The sequence below is a fragment of the Callithrix jacchus genome, chromosome 3, assembly GCF_049354715.1.
Source record: "Callithrix jacchus isolate 240 chromosome 3, calJac240_pri, whole genome shotgun sequence".
NCBI classification, from domain to species: domain Eukaryota; kingdom Metazoa; phylum Chordata; class Mammalia; order Primates; family Cebidae; genus Callithrix; species Callithrix jacchus.
In genome coordinates, this window is record NC_133504.1 from 30,685,495 (window position 1) to 30,711,077 (window position 25,583).

Here is a 25,583-nt window from a genome sequence, read left to right on the forward strand (position 1 = left end):
CAGGATGGTCTCAATTTCTTGACCTGGTGATCCGCCTGCCCCGGCCTCCCAAAGTGCTGGGATTACAGGCTTGAGCCACCATACCTGGCTGAGGTGGATAAAATTAAATAGAAATGGAGTTATTCTTTAGGTACTCTAAATAGTTTATCATCTTTGAGAAGGATTCATAAAATTATTTGCTGGCAGAAGACACATCTCAATGTAACTCACCATTTCCATTTTCTAGAAAATATTTCCATCTATGTCATCTTAATTCATCCTACCATTCCTCTTTCCTGAATTTTACAGTCACTTGTTTATAAGGTTCTGTTCTATGCAGGCTTTAAAGAGAATGCTGATGACAGTATTACACACTTATGCTTTAAGTATAAGAATACAAAAATCACTAATCACCAACCCACCCAGTTGCATAGGTGTTAGATTTATATACAAATATCATTTACAAAATTTATAAAATTAGAAAAAAAAGCATATAAATAATGTAAATCACATTTAAAAAACCTTTACAGATGGTCTTTGACTTACAATGCGGCTTAACAATTTTTCAACTTTGTGACAGTGTTATCGTGACATAACCACAATGAAAGTCAAGGAGCTTTTTAAGACTTCTGATGGGGTTACAGCTTCTACTGAATTCATATGCCTTTGCACAATTGTAAAGTCAAAAAATTATAACTTGAAGGTTATAATTCAGGGACCATATGCTGTGTTGTCATGAATTTTTGACTTAAACATTTTCCATTGGCCAGGCCCAGTGTCTCACACCTCTTAATCTCAGCACTTTGGAAGGTCGAAGGGTAAATTACCAGCTCAGGAATTCTCAACCAGTCTGACCAACATGGTGAAACCCGACCTCTACTAAAAATAAAAAAATTAGCTGCACGTGGTGGTCCACATCTATAATCCCAGCTACTCAGGAGGCTAAGGCAGAATTGCTTGTACCTGGGAGGTGGAGGTTGTAGTGAGCTGTGATTGGGTCACAGCACTTCAGTCCGGGTGACAGAGCGAGACACTGTCTAAAAAAAAAAAATTCCACTATACTATAGGTTTATTGAAATAAAACCTCATTGTAACTTGAGAATCACCTGTAATAAATGAAATAACAAGTGGCATTCTATCTGTTATTCTCTCACACTTTAAAGAAAGACCTCAACATAAATCTGTATGCATATATTTTGTTCTGCTTCTATACATTTAGTTTTCTCTTCTTTTGGGTTTTGTGTGTGTTTTCATTTTGCTTTTCTATTTCTTATCTCTTTAATTGAGCAAAATAGCATATAATGGTGTTTTTAGTGAAGGTTAACTATCCTATACTGCTGTGACAAGTAACCTCTGACATCTCAATGGCTTAGAAACACAAAATTTGTTTTTTTCTTTCCGTTTCCAATACTGGGTCTTCAGCTGTATTGAATGACTCGGAGACCCACGTACCATGACCTTGTGACACACCATCACAGGCTTTGTAGCAGAGGTAGAGCGAGCACTGTGATATGCTCCCAAAGAGTTTAGTAACTTGCTCCTTGCAAACATTCCCTTCATTAGGTTATGAAGGTTCATGACAACAGCGATATGTCATGTCGATGGCTGGTTCCCTTAATGTGATGTGATCAGGATAACACTGCCCCTCTGGAGTCTTCTTTTCTATGTGGGTAACCTTAGTCTAACCATGACGATAACATGACAAACTAAAGTGAAGGTACATTTTACAAAAATGCATCCTCTGTATTCCTCAAACTGTTAGGATCATCAAAATGGAAGTCTGAGAAACTGACACAGACCAGAGGAAGCTAAGGTTACATGATGACTAAATGCAATGTGGCATAGTTGATGGCATCCTGGAACAGGAAAAGGACATTAGGGAAACATTAATATTATCTGACTGAAAAATGCAGTTTAGTTAATGTACCAATAAGGGATAATTGGTTGTGACAAATGTACTAATGTCATGTAAGACGCAAACAATAGAAAAAGATGGATACAGGATACATGGGATCTCTGTAGTACTGTTGCAATTTTGCTGTAAATCTAAAACTATGCAAAAATAAAGAGATTATGGAAGTATATGGAAGAAAGTGAGAGAACATTGTGTTGGTCTTGTCCAACATGCCAGGCAGGAAATCACACACATTGTGTCTGCTTTTATTTTGTTGCTAGAACTGGTAACATGGCTTCAACTATTTTTGAGTTAGCTGTGATCTTTGGGGGCTGTCTTGGCAACAGGATATTATAACCTACAAAGGAAATGAAAGAGAGAAAAAGGAAATCAGAAAAAAAAGAATAGAAGAAGGCGCCTGTGGAGTGTCCTCTGTATGGAGGACCTGAAGTCTCCAAAACCAAATGCCAGCCTGTGAGTGAGCCACCTTGGAAATGAATCTTCCAGCCCCAGCCAGCCTTTAGATAATCGCAGCCCCAGACAGCATGTTGATTGCAACCTTATGAGAGACCCTGAGCCAGAACAGACCAGCCAAGCCACTCTTGAATATCTGACTCATGACAGGGTCGCTGGGTTCCCCCAGAGTAATCCATCCAATAGAAGGCAAAGTGGAAGCTGCAGTGACTGTTTTGGAAGTTCTATACTGTCATACCCGCAACGTCTCATTGTTTCCAAAAATGAGCCCTATTCAGTGAAGGTGCTGCCTGGTTGCTTCTTGTTACTTAAAGCAAAATGGGAGTGGGGACAGAGAGTCTAATGAAGCCAGGACTTGCTGATTTTGCAAGTTCTTAGCCTTTCAGATTGCAAATGACTCTAAACTTAAAACGGCTTCTAGGCAAATCTCAATATCAGGGCACTGCCAGGTAAGTATGATCTAAAAATTAAGTTGAGGGCCTGGCTCTAAAATCTTTTGTTTCATTCTCAGAAAAATCTCAGAACATGTCTCAGAGAATGGCTCGATTAAACAATCGGGCATCTAAGATGCTTATGTTGTTGAAATATATATATATATATATATGTATATTTTTTTGAGACTCAGTCTGGCTCTGTCACTCAGGCTGGAGTTCAGTGGTACCATCTTGGCTCACTGCAACCTCTGTCTCCCAGGTTGAAGTGATTCTCCTGCCTCAGATTCTAGAGTGCCTGGGATTACAGACACCTCCCACCACACCCGGCTAATTTTTGTATTTTTAATAGAAACCGGGTTTCACCATGTTGTCTAGGCTGGTCTTGAATTCCTGACCTCAGGTAACTCACTCATTTTGGCCTCCCAAAGTGCTGGGATTACAGGCATGAGCCACCACACCTGGCCAAAAAAACTCTAAAGTAGAGAATAGCATGTCTTGCAGAGACTTGTAAGTTTGGCTTTTGTTTAATGCCAATAAATTTTATATTTAATCCCAGTAGATTTTATGTAGCGGCTCAGCAATACTGGAAAACCTACATCCTTGAATACTGGTTTCATGTATAACATGAGCAGTAACAACATGTAACTAAGAATGCAAGTAAACTGTTTCCTAAACACACAATATTTGTTAATATTATTAGGTGGGTGCAAAGGAAATCGCAGTTTCTGCCATTACTTTAATGACACAAACCGTGATTACCTTTGCACCAAACTAATACTATAAATTTTTTTGTTACATGACCGTTAGGAAGACACTTTAAAATATATAAATTACTCATGAATAAAATTAAATCATTCATAATTCCCTCATCCAGATTTATTTTTGTGTCTATACATATGTGGTTAGCATAAGTTACATACAGCATGTTCTTAAAAAAAAAACATATAAATGGGTACTTTTATATCTTAGGGTCTCTTTTCCCCAAATGTTCATGTCTCTTTCTTATACTAATGCACACTGGTTTAAATATATATATATGGTTTCTAAATATATATAATAATTTCTATATAGACATATTTATAGTTTCTATATATATTTTCATGGTATATATTTATATGGAGAGAGAGAGAGATGGAGTTATTCTCTTGTTGCACAGATTAAAGTGCAATGGGGCAGTCTCGGGTCACCACTACCACTGCTTCTCGAGGTCAAGTGATTCTCCTGCCTCAGCCTCCTGAGCAGCTGGGAATACAGGCAAGTGCCACCACGCCCAGCTAAGTTTTGTATTTTTAGTAGAGACAGGGTTTCACCATGTTGATCAGACTGATCTTGAATTCCTGACCTCATGATCTGCCCACCTCAGCCTCCCAAAGTGCTAGGATTACAGGCGTGAGCCACCACGCCCTGCACATGTTTTCAAATTGAGAACTGTGTTGAAGTAGAAAGTGAAACCATCCCGCCTCCACCCTCCAGGACATCCACAGTCACTAACTTGATCTATGCATTTTCACCATATCATACTGAACACAGCACACACTACGTATATTTACATGTACATATAGATACAAATGCAATTGGAGTACAAATAATTCACATTTCAGTCAAATGCCAACTGCCTGAATGTTATAGGTAACATTTGGCTGACGCTGAAGACAAAGCCAAATATTAACATAATAGAAGGAATTCCTGTGATGCAAGAATAAATCATATATTTTAACCAAAAAAATTATAAATAAAATTTTATTTTGAAAAAATAAATAAAAATAAAATTATCAGATTTTGCAAGGATGACGTGCTACTGCAGAAACAAGACTTTCTCGGCACCATCATCTGCTAGACTCCTCCTGTGGTCACTCTATTACCTACAACATATTAAAGTAGGTGCTCGCTCTCACCCTAGATTGGTGGAGAAGCAGGACTTTCTGTGTTTCATTGCCTTGGGTTCAGCCGGGGTTTAAACAGAAAAGCACATTCAAATATGGTGATTTCAGTATCATTTAATAAAGGGACTATTTGCAAAACTAGGCAGACTTTAGGGTCACCCAACGTGGAGCTAAGATTCCCTTGAGACCCTGTTTGTATAAGGGGCCTTTTCCAGCCCCAACCCCTATGGCAATGCTACTGATTGAAAGCACAACCATTGGGCCAGGAGCAGTGGCTTACGCCTGTCATCCCAGCATTTTGGGAGGTCGATGTGGGTGGACCACCTGAGGTCAGGAATTCAAGACCAACCTGGCCAACATGGTGAAACCCCTCTCTACTAAAAATATAAAAATTAGCCAGCCACCATAGCCAGTCACCTGTGATCCCAGCTAATCAGGAGACTGAGGATGGAGAATCACTTAAATCTGGGAGTTAGAGGTTGAAGTGAGCTGAGATTGCACCTTTGAACTCCAATCTGAGTGACAAAAGTAAAACTCCATCTCAAAAAAAATTGAATACATAGATGGAGATGGGGCATTCTGGGAGCATGGGGGAAAAGAATGTGGCTCTGAACCTCAGACATGTTGCTGAACAATTCACAGTCCAGACCAGTGACTCATGCCTGTAATCTCAACACTTTGACCATATTATTAAGAAAATAAAGATTTTAAATTTTAGAAAAAGAACAATTCACAGGCTGTTTTCCTGTTTGCATACTGGGGACAATAACTGCCATTTCAAGGGGTGATTATAACTTGATAAGTGTTTGCATAAAGCACGTATCTTAGTGTCCATAATGTGGAAAAGTAAGAGCAGCTGGCAGTAGCAGGCCAAGCACCTAACAAATTAGTCCACATCACATACTGTAAAATAAGAACCTTATTCCTGCTTTGTAGATAATAAACCCAACACTGCATATATAGCAAAAGGAACAACTGAGACTCAAACCCAGTCAGGCTCTAAAAAGTATTTCCAATCACTTTTTTGCATTCAATTATTTGTGACCACTATTATCTAAGAAAATAAGGAGGTAACAGTTTTCAGAATCCAATTCCAGAAAGATAATACATAGTTGAATATTTGAAATTGGGTCCTAAAAATTTTATCCAGAATTTTAAATATTTATTTATTGAGACTGGGTCTTGCTCTGCAGCCCATGTTGTAGTGCAGTGGTGCCATCTGGGCTCACCGCAACCTCCACAGGAGGATCACGAGGTCAAAAGATCGAGAACATCCTGGCCAACATGGTGAAATACCATCTCTACTAAAAATAAAAATATTAGCTGGGCACAGTGGCACATGCCTGTAGTCCCAGCTACATGGGGACTGGTGAAGGAGAATCGCTTGAACCCAGGAGGCGGAGGTTGCAGTGAGTGAAGATCATGCCATTGCATTTTAGCCTTGCAACAGAGCAAGACTCTGTTTCAATAAATAAGTAAATAAGAATAAATATCTCTACTAGCAGTTTGTCTTCAATGTCTGGGCCTGTGGTTGCTGAAAACTCTGGAATGAGTTTGGGAATCCAGAAAACAAAGGCAAGGACTGACTCTAGAAGCACAACCTTCAAGGGACAAAAAAAATTAAAACTGCCTGAGAAGGAAAAGGTCAATGCTAGCCAACAAATATTTCCAATATTTAATTAACCCAGAACTTAATAACTGATTAAGTTAGAGGAGTTTCAATGGACTAGTGAGAGAGGGATAAATCCAATCTTCCACTTTTAATGTCCTCATGTTCTCCCCACCCACCCCACTTCCCAGGCTTAAAATGCAATCAGAGAAGAAGGTGGAAAATGTTCATTGGAGCCTGTCATTGGCCAAAGGCTAATTTCATCTGCATTCTGTCCAATAGGAAAACAGAAAGGAAACTCTCCACAGGCTTATAAGCTCTGAAGGCGCCAGATTCAGAACTCTCAGGTGAACAGAGAGGCTGTGCTGTGTTGCCTTTTCTGACCTGGACCAAGAAGGACACGGCTGACCTGGGAAGGCAGGAGAAGCCATTCTTATTTGGCAGTGGTTCTGAAGGAACCACCCCTCACATATGGAAATTTAAAGGCAGCTCTGGAGTATTCACAGAGCCTGGACCCAAGTGGAGATTTGACGTCAGGAGAGCACCCCTCGAACAACAAGTGCAGGTGAGCAGGGACTCAGGGAGGGAGCAGACACCTTGGGTGGGGTTAGGGTTGGGGAGAGACATCAGAGGCTCAGGCTGCACATGGAGTGATCCTGGGAGGTCCTCCGCTCAAAGTCCATGGGGATGAAAATGGGAGAACTCCCCTAACTGGGTTGGAATAGGACACTGCATTGAGGAAGTGCTTAGAAAATTCACTTTGCAGACACCTGGCCAGTGGAGCGGATAATACAGGCGAGGTCAGAGGACAATGCAATAGTTGGCAGTGAGGGGGAAGGGCCAGTTGTTCAGTGACCCCAAAATATAAGAACACGAAATCATAATGCCTGGCCTTGCTCTTGCCACTAATTTATTTCATTTGAGCTTGAGAGATTTGTGCAGCCCTAGAGGAGTCAGACCTGAAAGTCAGATTAAATGGGATTAGAAACAGACTGTGGAAAGACTTGTGTGAAGTATGAAGGGAGAGGAAGACACAAGAGATTTTATTTATTTATTTATTTTATTTTTTTGAGTCACAGTCTCACTCTGCTGCTTTGCTGAGTACAGTGGCACAATCTCAGCTCACTGCAACCTCCCTCTCTCGAGCTTAAGCAATTCTCCTGCCTCAGCCTCCAAAATAGCTGGCACTATAGGCACCCACCACAACACCCAGCTAACTTTGTATATTTAATAGACACCGTGTTTCACCATGTTGACCAAGGTGGTCTCGATCTTTTGACTTTGTGATCTGCCCGCATCTGCCTCCGAAAATGTTGGAATTATAGGTGTGAGCCTCTGTACATGGCCACAATTTATTTATTTTTTATTGAGATAGGGTTTCATTCTTGTTGCCCGGGCTGGAACGCAATAGCACTCTCTCAGCTCATTGCAACCACCTCTTCCTAAATTTAAGTGATCCTCCTGCCTCAGACTTCCAAGTAGCTGCGATTACAGGTACCTGCCACCACTCCCAGTGAAGTTTTGCATTTTTAGTAGAGAGGGGGTTTCACCATGTTGGCCAGGCTGGTCTCAAACTTCTGACCTCAGGTGATCTGCCTACCTCAGCTTGCCAATGTGATAGGATTACAGGTGTGAGCCATCATGCCCAACTCACAAGGGAATTTGGAGCTTCGAGATGTCGCAGAAGTGAAAGGGGCTCAAAAAAGAGAGTAAGAGAAGCTGGTCTGGCTTGGAGACAATGACGCAGAGACAATAAGGCTCAGCTTTTCATTTAATTTTCTTTCATCTAAGGCCGAATCTTGCTCTGCTACCTAAGCTCGAGTCTAATGGCACACTAAGCCTCACTGCAACCTCAACCTCACAGGATCAATTGATCCTCTTATCTGAGCCTCCCTAGAAGCTTGGACTGCAGGTGTGGGCCACTAGGCCTGGCTAACTTTTGTATTTTTTTAATAAAATAAAGTGTGGTCATGTTGTCCAGATGGTCAGGGTTTTCAATAATGTTTTCTACTGGAGAACATCTAAAGCATGTAATGTAGCAGCAAAATTACTACAACAAACACTGTATCCACTTACAGATTTATATCTCAATTCCTATAGTTGGCAATACTTTGAAGCAAACCCAGGATCACATAAAATCTTATGGGTGAATATTGCGCTATGAATGTCTAAAATATAGAGCTGTTTTAAATATTAAGATCATAATATTATTATTAGAAATCATAACTGGTGAATACTTACGAGATTTCCTCTATCTCAATGGACTTTATTGTTAAAAGAGTTTATATAAAAATAAGAAAAATGATTTAGGTAGTAATTTTCATTGATATATGTGGTCTTCATTGCTTTAATAAATCTTTTTATTTTTTTCTTTTTGTAGTTGAAGACAATTGCCTTCTTGTTCTGTTGAAATTCACACTCTGGAGAATTTCACGTGGTCATTATTTTCCATTGCCTCTTGTAACTGTGGCTTTTTCTGAGAAAGACCACGAAAGAGCCCAGCTTGAATTTCAGTAAAGGAGGATCTGGTGCCAAGGGATCAGCCGGTGCCCTGGGCCCTCCCTCCTGCTGGAGCTGCTTCTAGAGCCAAGGAGAAAAACAGACAGACTTAGGCCTGTGAAGTGCTTGCAGGAGGTAACACAGAGGGGGTGCCATCTTCTCACCTTCCTCCTTCCTGGAGGATCACACCTTCTGAAGGGAGTCTCCCCACACAGATTTCTCCCTGCACCATGGCTGTCGCAGCATCCCTGGCTGAGCTCCAAGCAGAGGCCAGCTGCCCCATCTGCCTGGGTTACCTGAAGGACCCAGTCACCACTCACTGTGGGCACAACTTCTGTCGCTCCTGCATCCACCAGTGCTGGGAAGACCTACAGGACATCTTCCCCTGTCCCGTCTGCCTCCACCACTGCCCTGAAGAGAACCTCAGGAGCAACACCCAATTTCGCCACATGACTGATGTGGTTCAGCAGCTTCCCGCCATGAGGAGGAAGAGGAAAGGTCAGGAAGAGGAGGAGCCCCTGTGTGAGAAGCACTGTCTGCGTCTGGCCCTGTTCTGTGAGAAGGACCTGGAGCTGTTGTGTCCCCAGTGCAGGATCTCCTCTGGCCACCAGCATCACCCCCTGCTGCCCATTGAGCAAGCTGCAGCCAGAAACAGGAGAAAGCTCAAAAGCTACATTCAGCCACTAAAAGAGAAAATTGAAGATGCCAAGATGCGATGTGAAGCGACAATGTTTAAATCTTTTAATGTGAAAAGGATGATGGAAACATGGAGGAAGGAATTACAGTCTGAATTTGAAGAAATTAAGATTTCCTTAGTAAAGGAACAAGCTGCAATTTGTGCCTCTTTACTTGTTGAAGAGCACAATGCTGAAGAAAAACTCGCTGAAAACCAAAGACAAATTTCAGAGCATTTACTTGTACTCCAAAACCTGCTAAATGCAGTAACAGAGAAGGGTTTTCAGGGAGACCTGGATGTGCTGACAGGTACTGAGAACATCTACAACACATATGAAAACCTGAAAGCCCCTGTAGTCTTCTCACATGAATTCAGGAGGAAGAGTTTGGGGCTCCCTCCACATTATTTTGGTCTCCAAAGAATGATGAGCACATTTCAGGAAGATTTGACGCTAGACCCGGAAACAGCCCACCCTAGTCTTTTTCTGTCAGGAGACAGAAAAAGTGTAATATTTAGTAGGCTGAATGCAGGCTTTACTGATAATCCTCAGTCATTTTGTTTTTACCCAGCAGTCCGGAGCTGTGAGGGCTTTGATGCTGGGAGACATTTTTGGCACGTAGAAGTGAGAGGCACAGGTGCATGGTCCCTTGGTGTTTGTAAAGAAACATTTCCCAGAGATGGTCTGAGATTGCCAACCCCACAGATGGGGTGCTGGGAAATTCAGCCATTCTGTAGTTCATGCAGTATAAGGAATACAGAAGTCCAGCAAATGGGAGTTTTTCTGGACTATGAGTTGGGAGAGGTTTCATTTTATAATTTAAAAACAAGGTCACATGTGTACACTTTCACTGATAAGTTTACAGAAAAGCTTATGCCTTATTTCTCTGTCAACTCTTCTTCCAAAGTTGTCACAATCAGTATTGTCATAGACCAGTGATGGGCTCCCTAGAGAGCCCTTTGCATGTGTCTATCTTTTCTTCCTGTGTTGTTGGAGGGCATTAGTAATAAAGCCTCTGATTCCATGTATATATTTTTTTGTTTTGTTTTGTTTTAAAGATGGGGTTTCACCATAATGGCCAGGTTGGTCTTGAACTCCTGACCTCAGGTGACCACCCACCTCAGCCTCCCAAAGTGCCAGGATTACAGGCGTAAGACACCGTGCCCAGCCTCCATGTTTATCTTTGACTCTAGATATTTTGGGTGGTCTCACTCTTCTTTCTTCCCTTCTGCCTACTTGGAGAAGCTGATGAGAAAACCTGGATTCATCCTCTGTAGGTGCCAGTGAGAGGTTCGGCCCCAGGTAGTGCAGGACCCTTTCAGCAGCCCCACCCATGACCACAATCACAGCCCAAAACTAGTCTCCTTTCCCTGCTCTCTCAAGTCATTTTTGGATCAACTCTGTAGATACGCTGTTCTCCTCATAAATCTCACTACAGGAAGGAGAGTCTATTTCTCACAATCTTGGAGTGTGTGGCATTAGCAGTCTCAACACTAAAACAGATTGTCAGGGAAGGTCCATGTGATCTATGCAACTCACCCCTACAGAGGCCACTGTGAGCAGGATTATCCAGATGTTGGCTGCCACTGTCAGAGAATTGCTGTTCTTGCTTTGCTTTGCTCACTGGCTCTGCACCCCATGACAATCCTGCACTTTCAACTCTGCTGCTTTATGCTGCTTTTACTGAGTTCAGCTGAGGCTCTTTCAGAGATTTATATGACCTTAGTAATTTAGAAATATTTTGGTATTTAAGAACAGGAATATACACTCAGGTCCCTTTTATGTCTCTCTGAGTCATGCATTTCAGTCCAGACATATTGCTATGTCTTTTATAATTTAAAAAACACGTCCTGCAGGTTTCACTGACACATCCTACTTTCACTGACACCTTTACAGAAATGCATGCCTTATTTCTCTGTTGAACCTTCTTCACAACCTGCTACAATTAGTATTGTCATAGACAATAATTACATTAAATGACTACTGCGTCTTGTCAAAGTATAGTCACCTTAAAAGAAACAACCTGGGCTGGGTGCAGTGGCTCATGCCTGTAATCCCAGCACTTTGGGAGGCTGAAGTGGGTGGATCATGAGATAAAGAGATCGAGACCATCCTGGTCAACATGGTAAAACCCTGTCTCTAATAAAAATACAAAAAATTAACTTGGCATGGTGGCGCATGCCTGTAATCCCAGCTACTCAAGAGGCTGAGGCAGAAAAATTGCCTGAACTCAGGAGGCCAAGGTTGCCGTGAGCCGAGATCACGCCATTGCACTCCAGCCTGGGTAACAACAGCGAAACTCCGTCTCAAAAAAAAAAAAAAAAAAAAACAGAAACAACCTGTAAAGTGTACTGAATGTCTTTAAAAAGAAGAAAGAAAAAAAAGAAAACATAATGGACAGAAAAGTCAGACAAACAAAGAATAAAAAGAAAGAAAAATGCAACCAAATTCGAGTTACAAGGAGAAGACAAAAAAAACAAACAAAAAAACCTGTAAGAGAAGTTCCTAATTTGCAACTTCCAGGTGAAAACACAAAATTTACCAAAAGAATCTACATAAAAGATTAAAAGGTAATGGTTGTCTTATTTTTCTCTGTAACTTGGATGGTGATTGAACATCTGTTAAAATGCATCAATTAGAAAACTTTCATACATTTAATCTTTTGCCTTTAATGAGTTAACCAAGGATCCCTCTGATTTTAAACGATGAATCTGGCCAGGTACAGTGGCTCACGCTCGGCTAATTTTGTAATTGTAGTAGAGATGGGGTTTCTCCATCCCAGCATTTTGGGAGGCTGAGACGGGCGGATCACCTGAGATCGGGAGTTTGAGACAAACCTGACCAACATGGGGAAACCCAATGTCTACTAAAAATACAAAATTAGCTGGGCCTGGTGGCACATGCTGGTATTCCCAGCTACTTGGGAGGCTGAAACAAGATAATCCCTTGAACCTGGGAGGCCGAGTTACTGTGAGCTGAGAACACACCATTGCACTCCAGCCTGGGCAACAAGAGAGAAACTCCATTACAAAAATACATACATAAATAAACAAAAAGAAAAATAAATGGTGAATTCTCTATTACCTTAATGATGTTACTAAACATAAAATGGAGGTAAAAGAGGTATCCTTTGTCTTAACTACGAGAACCACTGGTTTTCCTAAATTTTCCAAGATGAGAGCTCACACTGGGATGATAAATACAGAGAAAATAAAGAGATACAATAAGTAATATGCCGTTTAATTAAGTCTTTTGCGTTTTTCAATAGCTTTACAAACGGGATTCAATGGATGTTCCTGACCCCAGTGAAAGAAGATAATATGACTAAATATTAGTTAAAATGGGATACTCAAGTATTGAAACCCATGATGCAAGACCTAGGAGTGATTATCCCACTGTTTCTGGGTTCAACCCCAATTTTCTGTCCTCTTCTACTTTGAAAGAAGTAGGACATCTCAGAGTGAATCGATGCCAGCTTTAATGGGGTGATCTCTCCCAATGTTACTGACATGGCTTACTCCATCCAATCAGCAAATCGTAAATATCAGGCTACTCCAGATTTGGTTATGTTTTTCAGGCTTATTGTGACAACTTCCTGGCCATGCTTTCCCTTTACCTGAAAGGAATTTTATGCACCTCAATCCACCAATTGTGGGCACCTCAGCAGTCTTGCCTTTGCATACAAACTTTGCAGGGAAGATCTCAACTTCATTCAATGTCTTCCAGAACTGCAGGTGTGATTTACACTGATGACATTCTCCTCCATGGTAATCCATTTGAAACGCTCATTCAGGCAGGCCATGAAAATACTCACAAAGCAGTTTACACAAAGGGAATGTGTCATTACTCCCACACAGTGCAAGCCCCTTGTTTGATTAAATGCCTAAAAACTGTTTTGTAAATGATAGCAACTCCATCTCTAACACTGTGGAGAAGCAGCTATTAAACCTCTCAATGCCCTCAATGTGAAACAAGCCAAAATCCTTAGCCCTTTTTGTATTTTGAAGGAAATATATTAATCACTTATAGATTTTGCTAAATGTCACTTATGCTGTTAGTTCCAAATCCACCCATATTCAATGGTGCCCCCTCCACAAAAGGCTTACAGACTCTAAATTGCAGTACATTAAGCTCTCACAGGCACTGAGCCTGTAACAGTCCATACTAAGTTGCTCAGCATGTCTTGGATTCTAGAAGCAGCACCCCGCTAGCTCTGCAGAGGTTTAGGAGGAATCCTTGTTACATCATAGAGTCAGATGCGGGCCCTCTGCCATATTGGTTCTACAGGAATGAGTAGCCTGCCTACCTTGTTCTTAGTCATTGCTTTATGCCATGGGTTTAGGAGATCACTGCCCTCTTAGGCCCATCAGCTACCAAAAGAAACTCCTTCCTACCCCTCAACCCCAGGATCAAATGAGAAACAGCAGAGGAGGGTTATACACTGTAAGGATTGTCCGACCTACCCTCTGCGGGAGGACTGAGCTCGTTTGGAAAAAACCGGACCACAGGTTAAAAGAAAATCCTTAAGTTCAGGCTTTATTGAGAGAAAAGAGCCTCCGGGCAGACCAGCCAGGAAGGAGAGGAAAATGGCCGCGCTGCTCAGAGGAGCAGGGCTCTTTTATAGGGGGTTGAAGGGCTGAGGGAGTGGGGAAGCTGAAAGAGCCGAGGTGGTGGGCGTTTGGTCAGTTTGAACCGCTGGGCGGGAAGCTGGGCGGCGGGAAGCCGGGCGGCGGGAAGCTGGGGAGTGCTGATGAGGCAGAAGCCGGGTGGGAGGTGGCTGCGGCGGCGGGAGGGCTAGGGCGGTATGTAGAGTGAGAGATAAGGGAGCCTCTTTGTGGGGAGAGGGAAAGAGAGCTTTCACGGTAGGGGTAGAGTCTTCTAAACAAAGATGACATAACCATTGTCATGTGTGATGAGCTCAGTAGAGGTTTACTACTTTTTATTGATTAATCAGGACATTCTTAATAAGCAACAGGACTCCAGGGTCAATGAATGGATGAAACTTCTCAGAACTGGAGCCCCTGGCCAACAGTCGGCCCAATATGCACAGTTTTGCGAACTATGGGTCCATGACCTCAGAGTTACCTGACTCAGAGTAAATACTTCTTGCCTCACTAATATTCAAAATCTAAATCCAGGTCATACATTTCTCTACATACACTAAAGCCAAAATACAAAGCCACAGCAGGATTTGGAACTCCTTTGTAGTTCTAGCCATTATTGAGAGGGACCAAGGACTCATTTCACTTCCCAGAATATGCAATGCTGGGTTCCTAGGGAATGCATTCAATGGAACTGTACTTCCCTTACTAGATTAAGCTGTCAGCATCACTGAGCACCAAGAAGGCTTACTCAAACAAGTTCAAATTTAACAAAATAAAACATAGTGCATCTAATCAACTGTTAAACATTGGGGTGGAAAGGATCCAAAATAAATAGTTGAAATCTATTTGTATAGTTTTTCACTCTTGAAAACATTTAATCCTCACTCCTTCATTCTTTTCTTTGACTGCACATCTGGGCAATCTGCTAAGAAAGCCCAGGTACTCCCACCTTCAGTGCAGGAAAGAGATTCCAACCACACAATTTCATCCTGAGCAAGTGATCCTTCACCCTGACCACACCTCAACCTCAAGAAAAACAGCCAGCCTGTCATCTTTCTCTGCTCTCATTGTCCATTTTCACACCACAGACCGGCCTCTGTGCTCTCCTGCCACACCCCAGCATGTGACAAACACACCTGTTTCTATCATTCTAGTGTGTATGGGTGTGCGGCATCATCAGTCTTCATATCTGGACTAACTTTGATCAGTGTTCAATTTTTCCCATGCGGGACTGACACAATAATACATAGGATGCTGTATGGTCTCAGTTTAATTTTTGAGATAATATGAAAAAGCCCCAGCATGCAGAAAGAGAGACATAATTGTGTAATAGATTCCTGCAACCCCCTTGGATCCATTACACAGTTTCAATAATTATTATGGTCAATTTTATCAAGATCATGCTCTTTCTACTTTCCCCAAATCATTTTAATGCAGTAATCATACATCTTATTATTGTATCTCTATCTTAAAATAAAATACTAAAGGAACCATTTAAAAGTTTAATTACAGTGTAAGTATCACCTTAAATATATAAATATAGGTCCATTCCCTCTCTGGGTTGTCCACCCTCCCGGCACTTCAAAGTGTTCATGAATCTCCACTCCTCTTATGACATTCTTTAAGAGTTTGTATGAAGTTTATTTTCCAGGTCCCCTCACCCCCATTCTGCTGAAAGTACTAATCACTTGGTCTTCCACTGAGCAGCCCTATCCTGAGGCTACCCCAGGGCCCCACCTCAACCCACCTCATTAACATAAATCCAGTGGTTCCAAAGGGGCTCATTACAAATAACAAAAGACTGGCTGGGAGCCATGGCTGTCATCTCAGCACTTTGGGAGGTCAAGGAAGGAGGATAAAACCAGGAGTTCCAAACCAGCGTGGCCTATAGAGTGAGACAACATTTCTACAAAAACAATAATTTTAAAAAATTAGCTGGGCCTGGTAATGTGTGTCTGCAGTCCTAGATATTTGGAAGGCTGAAGCTGGAGGATCTCTTGAGCTCAGGACTTCCAGGTCACAGTGAATCGTGATTGCACCACTGTACTACAGGGTGACAGAGCAACATCCTGTGCCCCTCGCACACAAAAAAATTAAAAACCCAGCACTTGCCCTCATGCTCCACTCAATGCATGATAGGTTACTTCTTCAGCTCTCACCCCATCATGACCAATCTTCAGGTCCCTACCCCTGTTGCCTTCACCAAACTGGACCCTGGAGAATCAATCAGAGAACAAGATACAATTTTCCTCTGAGACCTGTCACTTCCCTTATGCTGACTGTATAAAGAAAGAAAAATTCCTACAGGGTATAAGACTGAATTGTTCTGAGGTCATCGTATTGTTGAACAAGAAGTGGGAACCACATATATACATATATGTATATATATGTACACACATATATATATGTATATATATGGTTCACTCTTTATTCTGACATCTTAAATGAGAAAGTTTTGTATGTTGTATGAGAATCACAGATTTGGACTTCTCATAAGGGGGTTCACACTAGTTTCACCCTAATTACATCTAATTATGTCTGAGGTGTTCTGCATGATCAGCATATCTACCATTAAACAGTCAACAGAAGTATGAGAAACACAAATCATTCTTGGAATATCTTGAGTTCTGTGACACACTAAATTCTATATTTTAAAAAATGTTTTCCAGGCTGAGCTCCATGGCTCAAGACTGTAATCCCAGCAGTGTGGGAGGTCCAGGCAGAAAGATTGCTTGATGTCAGGAGATTGAGTCTACAGTGAGCTATGATCTCTCCACTGCACTCCAGCCTGAGTCACAGAGACTCAGTCTCAAAGAAAAAAAAAATAATTTTCCAGAAGATCTGTCTTTATTGGTGTTTATCTTTTTTTTTCCATGTGCGCATTTATTTATTTCAAAGATTGTTTGTGTTCCAGCGACATCTTCTCCGAAGGAACCCACCCAGCCTGTGCACAGGCGAGGTACAGGGCTGTCTTCGGTGTTTAAAGTGTTACTGAGGAATACAATCACTGTCAGGAAAGTTCATCACTGCACTTCAGCGTCAGGCCAAACCTTTTCACGGACCTGGAAAACCTGCCATTTTCTTCTTTTTCTTTAAAATGCAGTTTTGACATAACATTGTTAGAGTAAACAACAAACCAGAAGCCTAAATGATGAGTGGTGCATTACTGCCCCGCTCCTAGCTGAGGAAACAGGGCAGCGGACTGTGTTTCGAATGCAAATGGTCATGGGCCCAAGGTAACCTGAGTTTGCCCCGCAGGATTCTGCAGATGCCTTGCCCCGTGCAGGATGCTTTGGTCATCGTGTCTGGGTCAGTTTGGGGCAGTGAGAGAGGGCCTAGCAGCAGGGTTTATGTCAGTCTGGAGGTCTGTTTTCATCTGACAGAGATAAATGTCCTGATTTTCACTGTCCATCAATTTGTACTCAGAAGTTTCCAGATTAAGAGTCGTGAGACTATTACCCAGGAAACACCCACCTTTGGTGGCCACCAATGTAAATTGATCTTTCCCTCTCTGCTCAAAGAAACTTTGCAACTCTCATCTATAGATGTGGCCAGTAAAACCCAAGAAAAAATCCAAATGGCACAAATTTGTCATTGAGTGGCAGCTGGTAGAGTAGCTGTCATAAGGGATCAGCGCTGGTTTTGAACTCAGACTTGAAACTTGGTTAAAATAAAATGCTCCGTCAAAACTCTCATGTCAGGTTTTCAACTAGGAACAAGGAGATGGCTAATTTTGTTATTGCTACAATAACACACACGTGTGTGCAGACAGACACACCACACACACAAAGCTCCATTTCATTCCTCCACAAAGAACAGAGACACCTCCTTAAACAAAGCAAACTGGGAAGGGCTGCTAGCTCATTAAAACCAACATGAGCACCCAGTTCCAGGGATACAGACACAATTAATCTTAGTGTTCACAAGAAATCGCCTTTAAAACCCCACTCGACAAAACTTTCATCCAGACAAACACCAAAAACAAAAGCCCTCAAGCCACAGAAGCTTGTAGTAGAAGTGAAGCGATAAAGGTGATTTACACATCAGCATTTTAAGTATTTGGTGAATCATGTTAATTGATCTTTAACCTTCACGACATTTACTTTATCATAAATACCCTACACCATGGAAAAACAAACCTGTATAGAATAGCTTGAAAAGGAAACATTCACAGTATCAACAGAACCCGTTGTCTCATGGTGCTACCCTGAAGCTAGCCTATGTGTTTTTGTGGCCATTGCTTCATTGGCTCCCTGCTACATTGGTGTTTCCTGTGACTTCAGAAAAGGTCACTGGATGGAGATCACGTGAGCATGGAGACCATGTGAGTGTGCCTGTGGGTAGCAGAGCCCCAGACTTAGGTATTCAACAGTAAGCAGTGCTCATGGGATTCATCTGGAAATAGGATGGTTAAAAACTTTTTTGAGGAGGAGCAAGAAGGCTTAATCTAAAATTCTGGGCCTGGCACAGTGGCTCATGGCCATAATCACAGCACTTTTGGAGGCTGAGGCGGGTGGATCACCTGAGGTCAGGAGTTCAAGACCAGCCTAACCAACTTGTTGAAACTCCATCTCTACTAAATACAAATAAATCAGCCAGGTGTGGTGGTGCAGGCCTGTAATCCCAGCTACTTGGGAGGCTGAGGCAGGAGAATCGCTTAAACCTGGGAGGTGGCAGTGAACCACCATTGCACTCAAGCCTGGGCAACAGAGTGAAACCCCATCTCCAAAAAACATTTTTTTTTTAATAAAAATAGCTTCTGATATCCTCATACTTGAGTAGAGTGCACCTGAATTCCAAAACCAAACAAAAAGAACAATTAAAAACTTCTCATCAGTGTCTGAAATTCTGACACATAATATTCTCCTGGAATTCTTCTATGTCTCAGGCTCTTTTTACCATATGGCCAAGACCAGGAAAACCTCAAGTAAAACATTCAAGTGCATCTGCCCCAAAAGACTAGCTGTGGTGCCCGACTCTGGGGACAGCAACTGGGTAGTACTCATATATTTTGCAACTCCAAGTGCTTTTTTTAACAACAATGATTAAAATTGGAATATAATTTTTAAAAACAAAGCAGGTTGTAAAAGTCATTTTAAAGTCATTCGATAATTCCTGGAACACTGAAGAAGTATGTAATGTGCATCTTAAAGTGAAATTCCTAATGGAATGTTCTAATCTCTCCCCCTAAAGAACAACAACAAAAAACAAATCCTGTAATTTTGGTCTTTATATAGGTTTCTACTCACCAGCGTCTCTGTGACCTCTGAAATATTTAATGTTTAAGGATTAAAGAATGCCTATGGAAGGAAGCTCACCCATCTCCATCTCCAGGACTGAAATCAAGTGTTCATAACAGCCTTTTACATCTCTTTGGAGAAAAGGGAATCACATTAAACTGTCGAAACACTTCACCCAATGATGACTGCTTGTTCACCAGCAGGTCTACTGGAAGGGGCACATTCAGAAGGAGCAGACCAAAGTGCAAACTGTGAATGAACTGAAGTAGAAAGGCAGCTGACGAGGAAAGCGACTAGAATGATACCTGGGGATATTAAAACGGTGTGCCAGGTTCATCACGTTTTCCACCAAAACAAACCCAAACAAGGGCTCCCCAAACTGTGTCCAAGAGCACTGTTGACAGCAAAATTCTCCTAGAAGAAATTTCCTGCAAGTTTAGCCCATTTAAACTTCCATTCCTAAGACTGACACGTGAGACACAAAATAATTTCCTCTACTGCCCTAAAAAGACTTTGTTTTGCCTACTGGCAGCATTTGGCAAAATCCATGTCTCTGGTTACCATATTCTACGAGCGGTCACATATGGCTCCCAACTTCATCCGACAGGCCTGCTGTGCTCTTGTTTAGCAAGTATAACAGGCAGGAAAAAAAACCTGGCTGTCAATGGCTCCACTAGTATTATTAGAGCTTTTAACACAATAGAGAAAAATGTAAAAAGCACGTGAGAATATATATATCTTACACTTGCAAGTAGGCTCAAAGTAAACTTAGAAAAGTATCCGGCATACTAGGCATAGGATATAGAGTTCAAGTTCTATGGCTAATACCGAAGGCAGATGTCTTCTTACATTTGCAACTGCTTTCCCATTTCTATCATAATTTCTCTATTTATAAAAATCCTGCCTATGTTTTACTTCCCTGTACTCAGGGCCAGCTGCATGTTTTAGTCCAAGCAGCAGATAAGGAGAGATGACCAACCCATTCCATTCACAGTGACAGCACAGAAGGGCGCCTCCTTTTTGTGACATGGTCCAGGCATGGGCCCAAAACAACACTTGTTAGTGTGTAGAATAGGTAAACGGAGTCCCTCAAACCTGCCCTCCACGATCCATTAGAGTACATTATTTTTCTTATTATGTTAATCTCCTTCTAATATTTAGCCCTGACTCTTAGCTTTGAGCACGGCCCAAGCTCTGGAGTTGTCAAGTCTCATTTGGCATCTGGTGGCAAGTTAGGCTTTTTCGCCCTCTTTGGGGAAAGCCTGGCTGGAGCCTCAGATTTTGTTTTCCCTTTAAAAGACTAGATGGTTGGAAGAAACCCAGCAAGACAAGCGGGGCATCTGGACATCTGGCGGACATGCTTGCTGTGTCCTGGTGAGGGTGGTAATGCAGGGGCAGGTCTTCTGGCTTGGTGGTCGTGACCTCAGCCCCTAGTGCAAGGCTCAACAGGGGCACCATTCATGGTATTCTTGTTTCTGTGCCTGGAGAGCAGCTTCTTGTTCAGGATCTTGGTGATAGTGACCCCTTTCCTCCGGGAACCCTCTGGCTGCTCCAGGAACACAAGGTCATTATGTGACTGACTCATGTATGGGTCTTTCTGTTGATGCCGCTGGCAGAAGAACAGCTTTGCACCTTTCCTTAGAATTCCTCCTTTATGCTTTTTGGCAGGACCCGGCTCTGAGACACTCATGGAACTCTCTGACAGCTCATCACCGTCGGGGTCCAGCAGGGCCAGGCCACATCCTGGGGCTCCTTTTCCAAGACCCAGGAGTCTGGGTCGTCCTCCAGGGGATTAGGGGCAGAGGGTGCCTGGGCTGACTCGGCTTCCTCCGGCGGGGCAGAGGCTGTGTCTGCCTCTGGATGGGACAGGGCGTCCTTCTGGTGTGCGCTGTCCACGGAGGCTGCACAGTCCTGCATCAGGGCAGCATCGTGGTCCTGGGACAGTGAGGTCTTGGAGATCCCTGATATGATACTAGTGCTTTTCTTCCGTGACGACTTGAGTTTCAGCTTTGAAGATTCGCTGAGTTGCCGAATGGCAACTGCAGCCACTGGATCCAAACCACTCAACACCAACAATTCTGTGTCTGAAGAAGAGAGAGTTTTGCTGATGGGTGCACTGCTGCAGGAGATGGCCTGGACAGAGGTGTCCTTCTCGAGCACCTTCACCTTGACAGGAGTCTTCACTGGAGACTCAGAGCTCAGCGGGGACACCCTCCCCATGTCGACGCAAGGCTTGGTCTTCACAGTGGTGACAGTAGTGACCACAGTCCCACAGGGCATCACCTTGTGGTCCTTTCCTATTCTTGCAGCAGGAACAGAGGAGGGATGGGTGAGGATTTCAATTCACCAGGTTCCACATAAGAAAAGGGGAGAAAGAAAGCAAAACACACTGCCATGTGTGTACCTATGCAACTGTCTTGCATGCTCTGCACATGTACCCCCAAACCTAAAATGCAATAAAAGATTAAAAAACAAAAAAACAAAAAAAAAGAAAAAAGAAAACTCTGACGTGATGGATCCCAGCACTGAGCAGTCGCAGGCAGACCCACTGATCAGCATGAAGCTCTGTGGTCCAGAAGGCTGCTTCTTAAATAAATCCAAAGGAACTGTCGCCATCGCCAGCAGACCTTCTGAGGATCGCCAAGCCTCTGAAATCTGCAGGTGTAACTCCTTCGACTTGGCATTCAACTGGAAGGTGAATTCCTCTTTCCACGTGAGGTCCGTAGTGTTTTTCTTCAGGGTGCTGGAGAACCTCTGAAGAGGATCGTTCAGCTGCACGACACACTCTGTGTTAATGTGGCCTGCAGCATCAGGCTTGCTGAGCAGGAAGGCGCGGATACTCCTCACCAGCAGCTTTAGCTCATGAGCCCTCGAAGGTTTGGGAAGACAGGACTCCTGAGCAGTAGACTGAGCACTCTCTAAGCTCTGAGCTTCCTGTACATTCGTGGGCTTGGTGATCAGAAGCACTGATGGAGAGGCAGAACAAACCAAATGCTTCAAGAGCTCCTTCAGAGTGTCTGACACCGTGCACGTCTCGGCCACCTGGTCCTCCCCGTTCTTTGGGCTGGATAGTAATGGCCATTTCCGGCACACTCATGAAGGACCAGTTAATCTGGAGGTCCTCTCTCCTCTTTCAGGCGGAACTCCAGCTGAGCACACTGGAGACCGCCTCCACCGCCAGCTCCAGGGGCTGCTGCCGCGGGTCCTCCTTGAAGGACAGGAAAGGTGGGCCGCCTTTCCTCTCCGCCTCCTCATTCAGGGTGGTCACCCAGGCCACATACCTCTGGCTCCTCCAGCTGCTCAGCGTCAGGCTCTAGGAGAGCAGCGCGTGGGACCCAGGGCGCGGCCCCTGGCCAGGCTCCAGCTCCCGCCGCCAGGGCTGGGGTCGCGCCCTGGCCAGCGCCCACTGCGCCAGGTACAGGCCCACCGTGACCAGGGCCGCGACGAAGAGCGACACCGGCGCGAACCACGGCACCTCCCAGAGCCACGAGCCCAGCCGGGCCAAGGCCATGGCGCATCCCTGGCCCGCCTCGCCCCAAATTCCTCGGCAGCCCCGGGCGCGGGCAGAGGGCTCAGGATACCGGCTGGCGGGGACCGCTGCTCGCCGGGGGCGTGGAGGGGGCGCGGCGGGGCCCGAGCCCGGCGAGGAGCGCGGCCCGGGCCTCCGGAAGGGGCGGCAACGCGCGGCAGCCGGGGCTGGGAGCAAGACGTGCACAACTGCCAAAGAGGGGCGCGAGGGGACCACGCGGCCGGCGCTCCCGACTCGGCCTCTGGGACGTTCCCGGGCGGTGGCTGGAGGCACTTCCTTCTGCGCGCACCGCCCCCGGGCTTCCAGCCTGGGGCCCAGCGGTGGCCTGAGGAGGCTCTGGCCGCGGGGCGGGCTATTGGTGTTTATCTTTACACAAACCTCAATAAAGAGATATTGAGGTTGATTTTTCTTGTTTTCATGTCCATGAAAGGCTGAAGGGGAGCATCATGGAACCAGCCCTAGATGACTCAGGTAATCTGAGAGCAGGCCTGGGATCCACACACAGGACACACACCCAGACGGAACCACAATGCCTGGCCTTCCTCTTTCCTCAATCACAATTTAAACCAATCTGGAAATTTTATGAGATTAAGAGTGGTGACAGGAAAGGAGAGAGGATTGGTAGAGGAAGGAAAGTCCATTAAGATTAGGGACAATTGTGAGGGAGAAGAGAAAGAGAGAGGATCTGAGAGCCCTGAGATGGATTGAAAGGGGAGCAGTGGCTCAAACAAAAGAGGAGGGATCATCAGTATTTAAACAGACCACATTCTGTGTGAGTACAAGCTAGTGGTCCTTAGTTCAGGAGGCATTGGGAAGTCTGCTCTGACAGTTCAGTTTGTTCAGGGAATTACTTTTTTTAAATATGACCCAATGATAGAAATTTTCTAAAGAAAGCAAGTTGAAGTGGATTAACAACAGTGTATGCTAGAAATCCTGGATACTGCAGGGACAGAGCAATTTACAGCGATGATGAATTTGTATATGAAGAATGGACAAGGTTTAACACTAGTATATTCTATTATAGCTCAATCCACATTTAATGATTTACAGGACCTGAGGGAACAGATTCTATGGGTTAAAAGTACAGAAGATGTTCCAGTGATTTTGGTTGGCAATAAATGTGACCTGGAAGATGAGCGAGTAGTTGGCAAAGAACAGCGCCGGAATTTGGCAAGACAATGGTGTAACTGCGCCTTTGTAGAAACTTCTGCAAAGTATTGATCTTTGTGAGCTGGTCAGACAGATAAATAGAAAAACACCAGTGGAAAAGAAGAATCCTAAAAAGAAATCATGTCTGCTGCTCTAAGCCTGTAGTCAACAGCAGCTCTGAGCCAGATTACAGGAATGAAGAACTGTTGCCTGATTGGAAAGTGCTAGCACTTTAGACTTCAAAAAATAATTCTGAAGAGGCTTCTCACGCTGTATATATTATGTGAAGAGTTTAGATCTTATGTTGCTTTGCACAAGTTCCCTGGAGAAAAAAATTGCTCTGTGTATGTATATCTCTTGGAAAATAAGACAATGGTGTTTCTCCTTTGCAATAGCAGTTATAACAGGTGTGAAAATATACTTGACTCTCATATGGTTATACAAAAGAGCATGGATGCATTTCAAATGTTAGATATTGCTGCTATAATAAAATGATTTTATATTGACCTTTTTATCATGATTCTTCCCTATCGAGCACTAAAAGTTGAACCATTCTACTTTATATGTGTAATGATATTATGAAATGTCCCCTCAACCGCATTGCAGCAGATAACGTTCTTGAGTCATTGACTTCATTTCATATTTAAAAAAATATGGAATATCATTTGTCATCATATTCTAATTAAAATTGTTTCTGCATAATGCTTTGGAAAAAAAGGGTCTATTTTCCTACAGAAGAAAAAAAAACTGGAATAACTGATTTCTATGGCTGTTCTCAAACTCCAGAGCTCATGTGATCTGGCCACATCAGCCTATCAATCAATAACAGATGAGGCGTGGTGTCTCAAGCCTGTAATCCCAGTACTTTGGCGAGTAAATCATGAAGTCAGACTAGCTTGACCAACATGGTGAAACCCCATCTCTACTAAAAATACAAAAATTAGCTCAGTGCTCTGGTGGATGCCTGTAATCTTAGCTACTGGAGAAGCTGAGGCAGGAGAATCGCTGGAACCTGGGAGGCGGAGGTTGCACTGAGCCAAGATCTTGCCACTGCAATCTAGCCTGGATGACAGAGTAACATTCCATCAAAAATTACAAGATAATAAATAAATAAATAAAAACTTAATGAGTTTTTCCATTTTAACTAAGGAATGGTAATTCTAGACTTCTGCCACAACATTATGGTTGACAAAACATTCTTAATTCATTGTAAATAGATCTAACTTTAGATCCAGAAACAGCAAGTCATAATCTTGTATCTCTGAAGATAGAATACAGTGAGATTTGGAAAGACACCCCAAAGACTCATGATCCAAAAAAGACTAATGTTGGTATTCTTGGAAGGAAGAGAAAGAGAAAAAAATTAAATGGGATAGACTTAACGGTGTTGTTTGTAAGAACTGTCTTCCCAGGAGATGGAAAAAGACGCTATCACGATAGGATTCATTCTTTAGTATTCAGCTACAGAAATGTAATAATTTTACCAAAGTCACTACAGTGGGTAGAGTGGCGAGAGTTATTCTGCTAAAAGTAAACACAGTAATATTAGGATTTTTCTGGACAATGAAGTGGCTGAGGTTTAATCTTATAACTTGAATGCCAGGTCTCATACCTT

General features: G+C 43.2%; 2 pseudogenes; one reads left to right on the forward strand and one right to left on the reverse strand.

Annotated features, from left to right (window-relative positions):
* Positions 1 to 11,944: 11,944 nt before the first annotated feature.
* LOC128931541 (C2 domain-containing protein 2-like) lies at positions 11,945 to 23,255 on the reverse strand (annotated as a pseudogene).
* A 10-nt stretch (positions 23,256 to 23,265) lies between these two features.
* Positions 23,266 to 24,364, forward strand: LOC100394383 (ras-related protein Rap-1A pseudogene; annotated as a pseudogene).
* Positions 24,365 to 25,583: the final 1,219 nt, after the last annotated feature.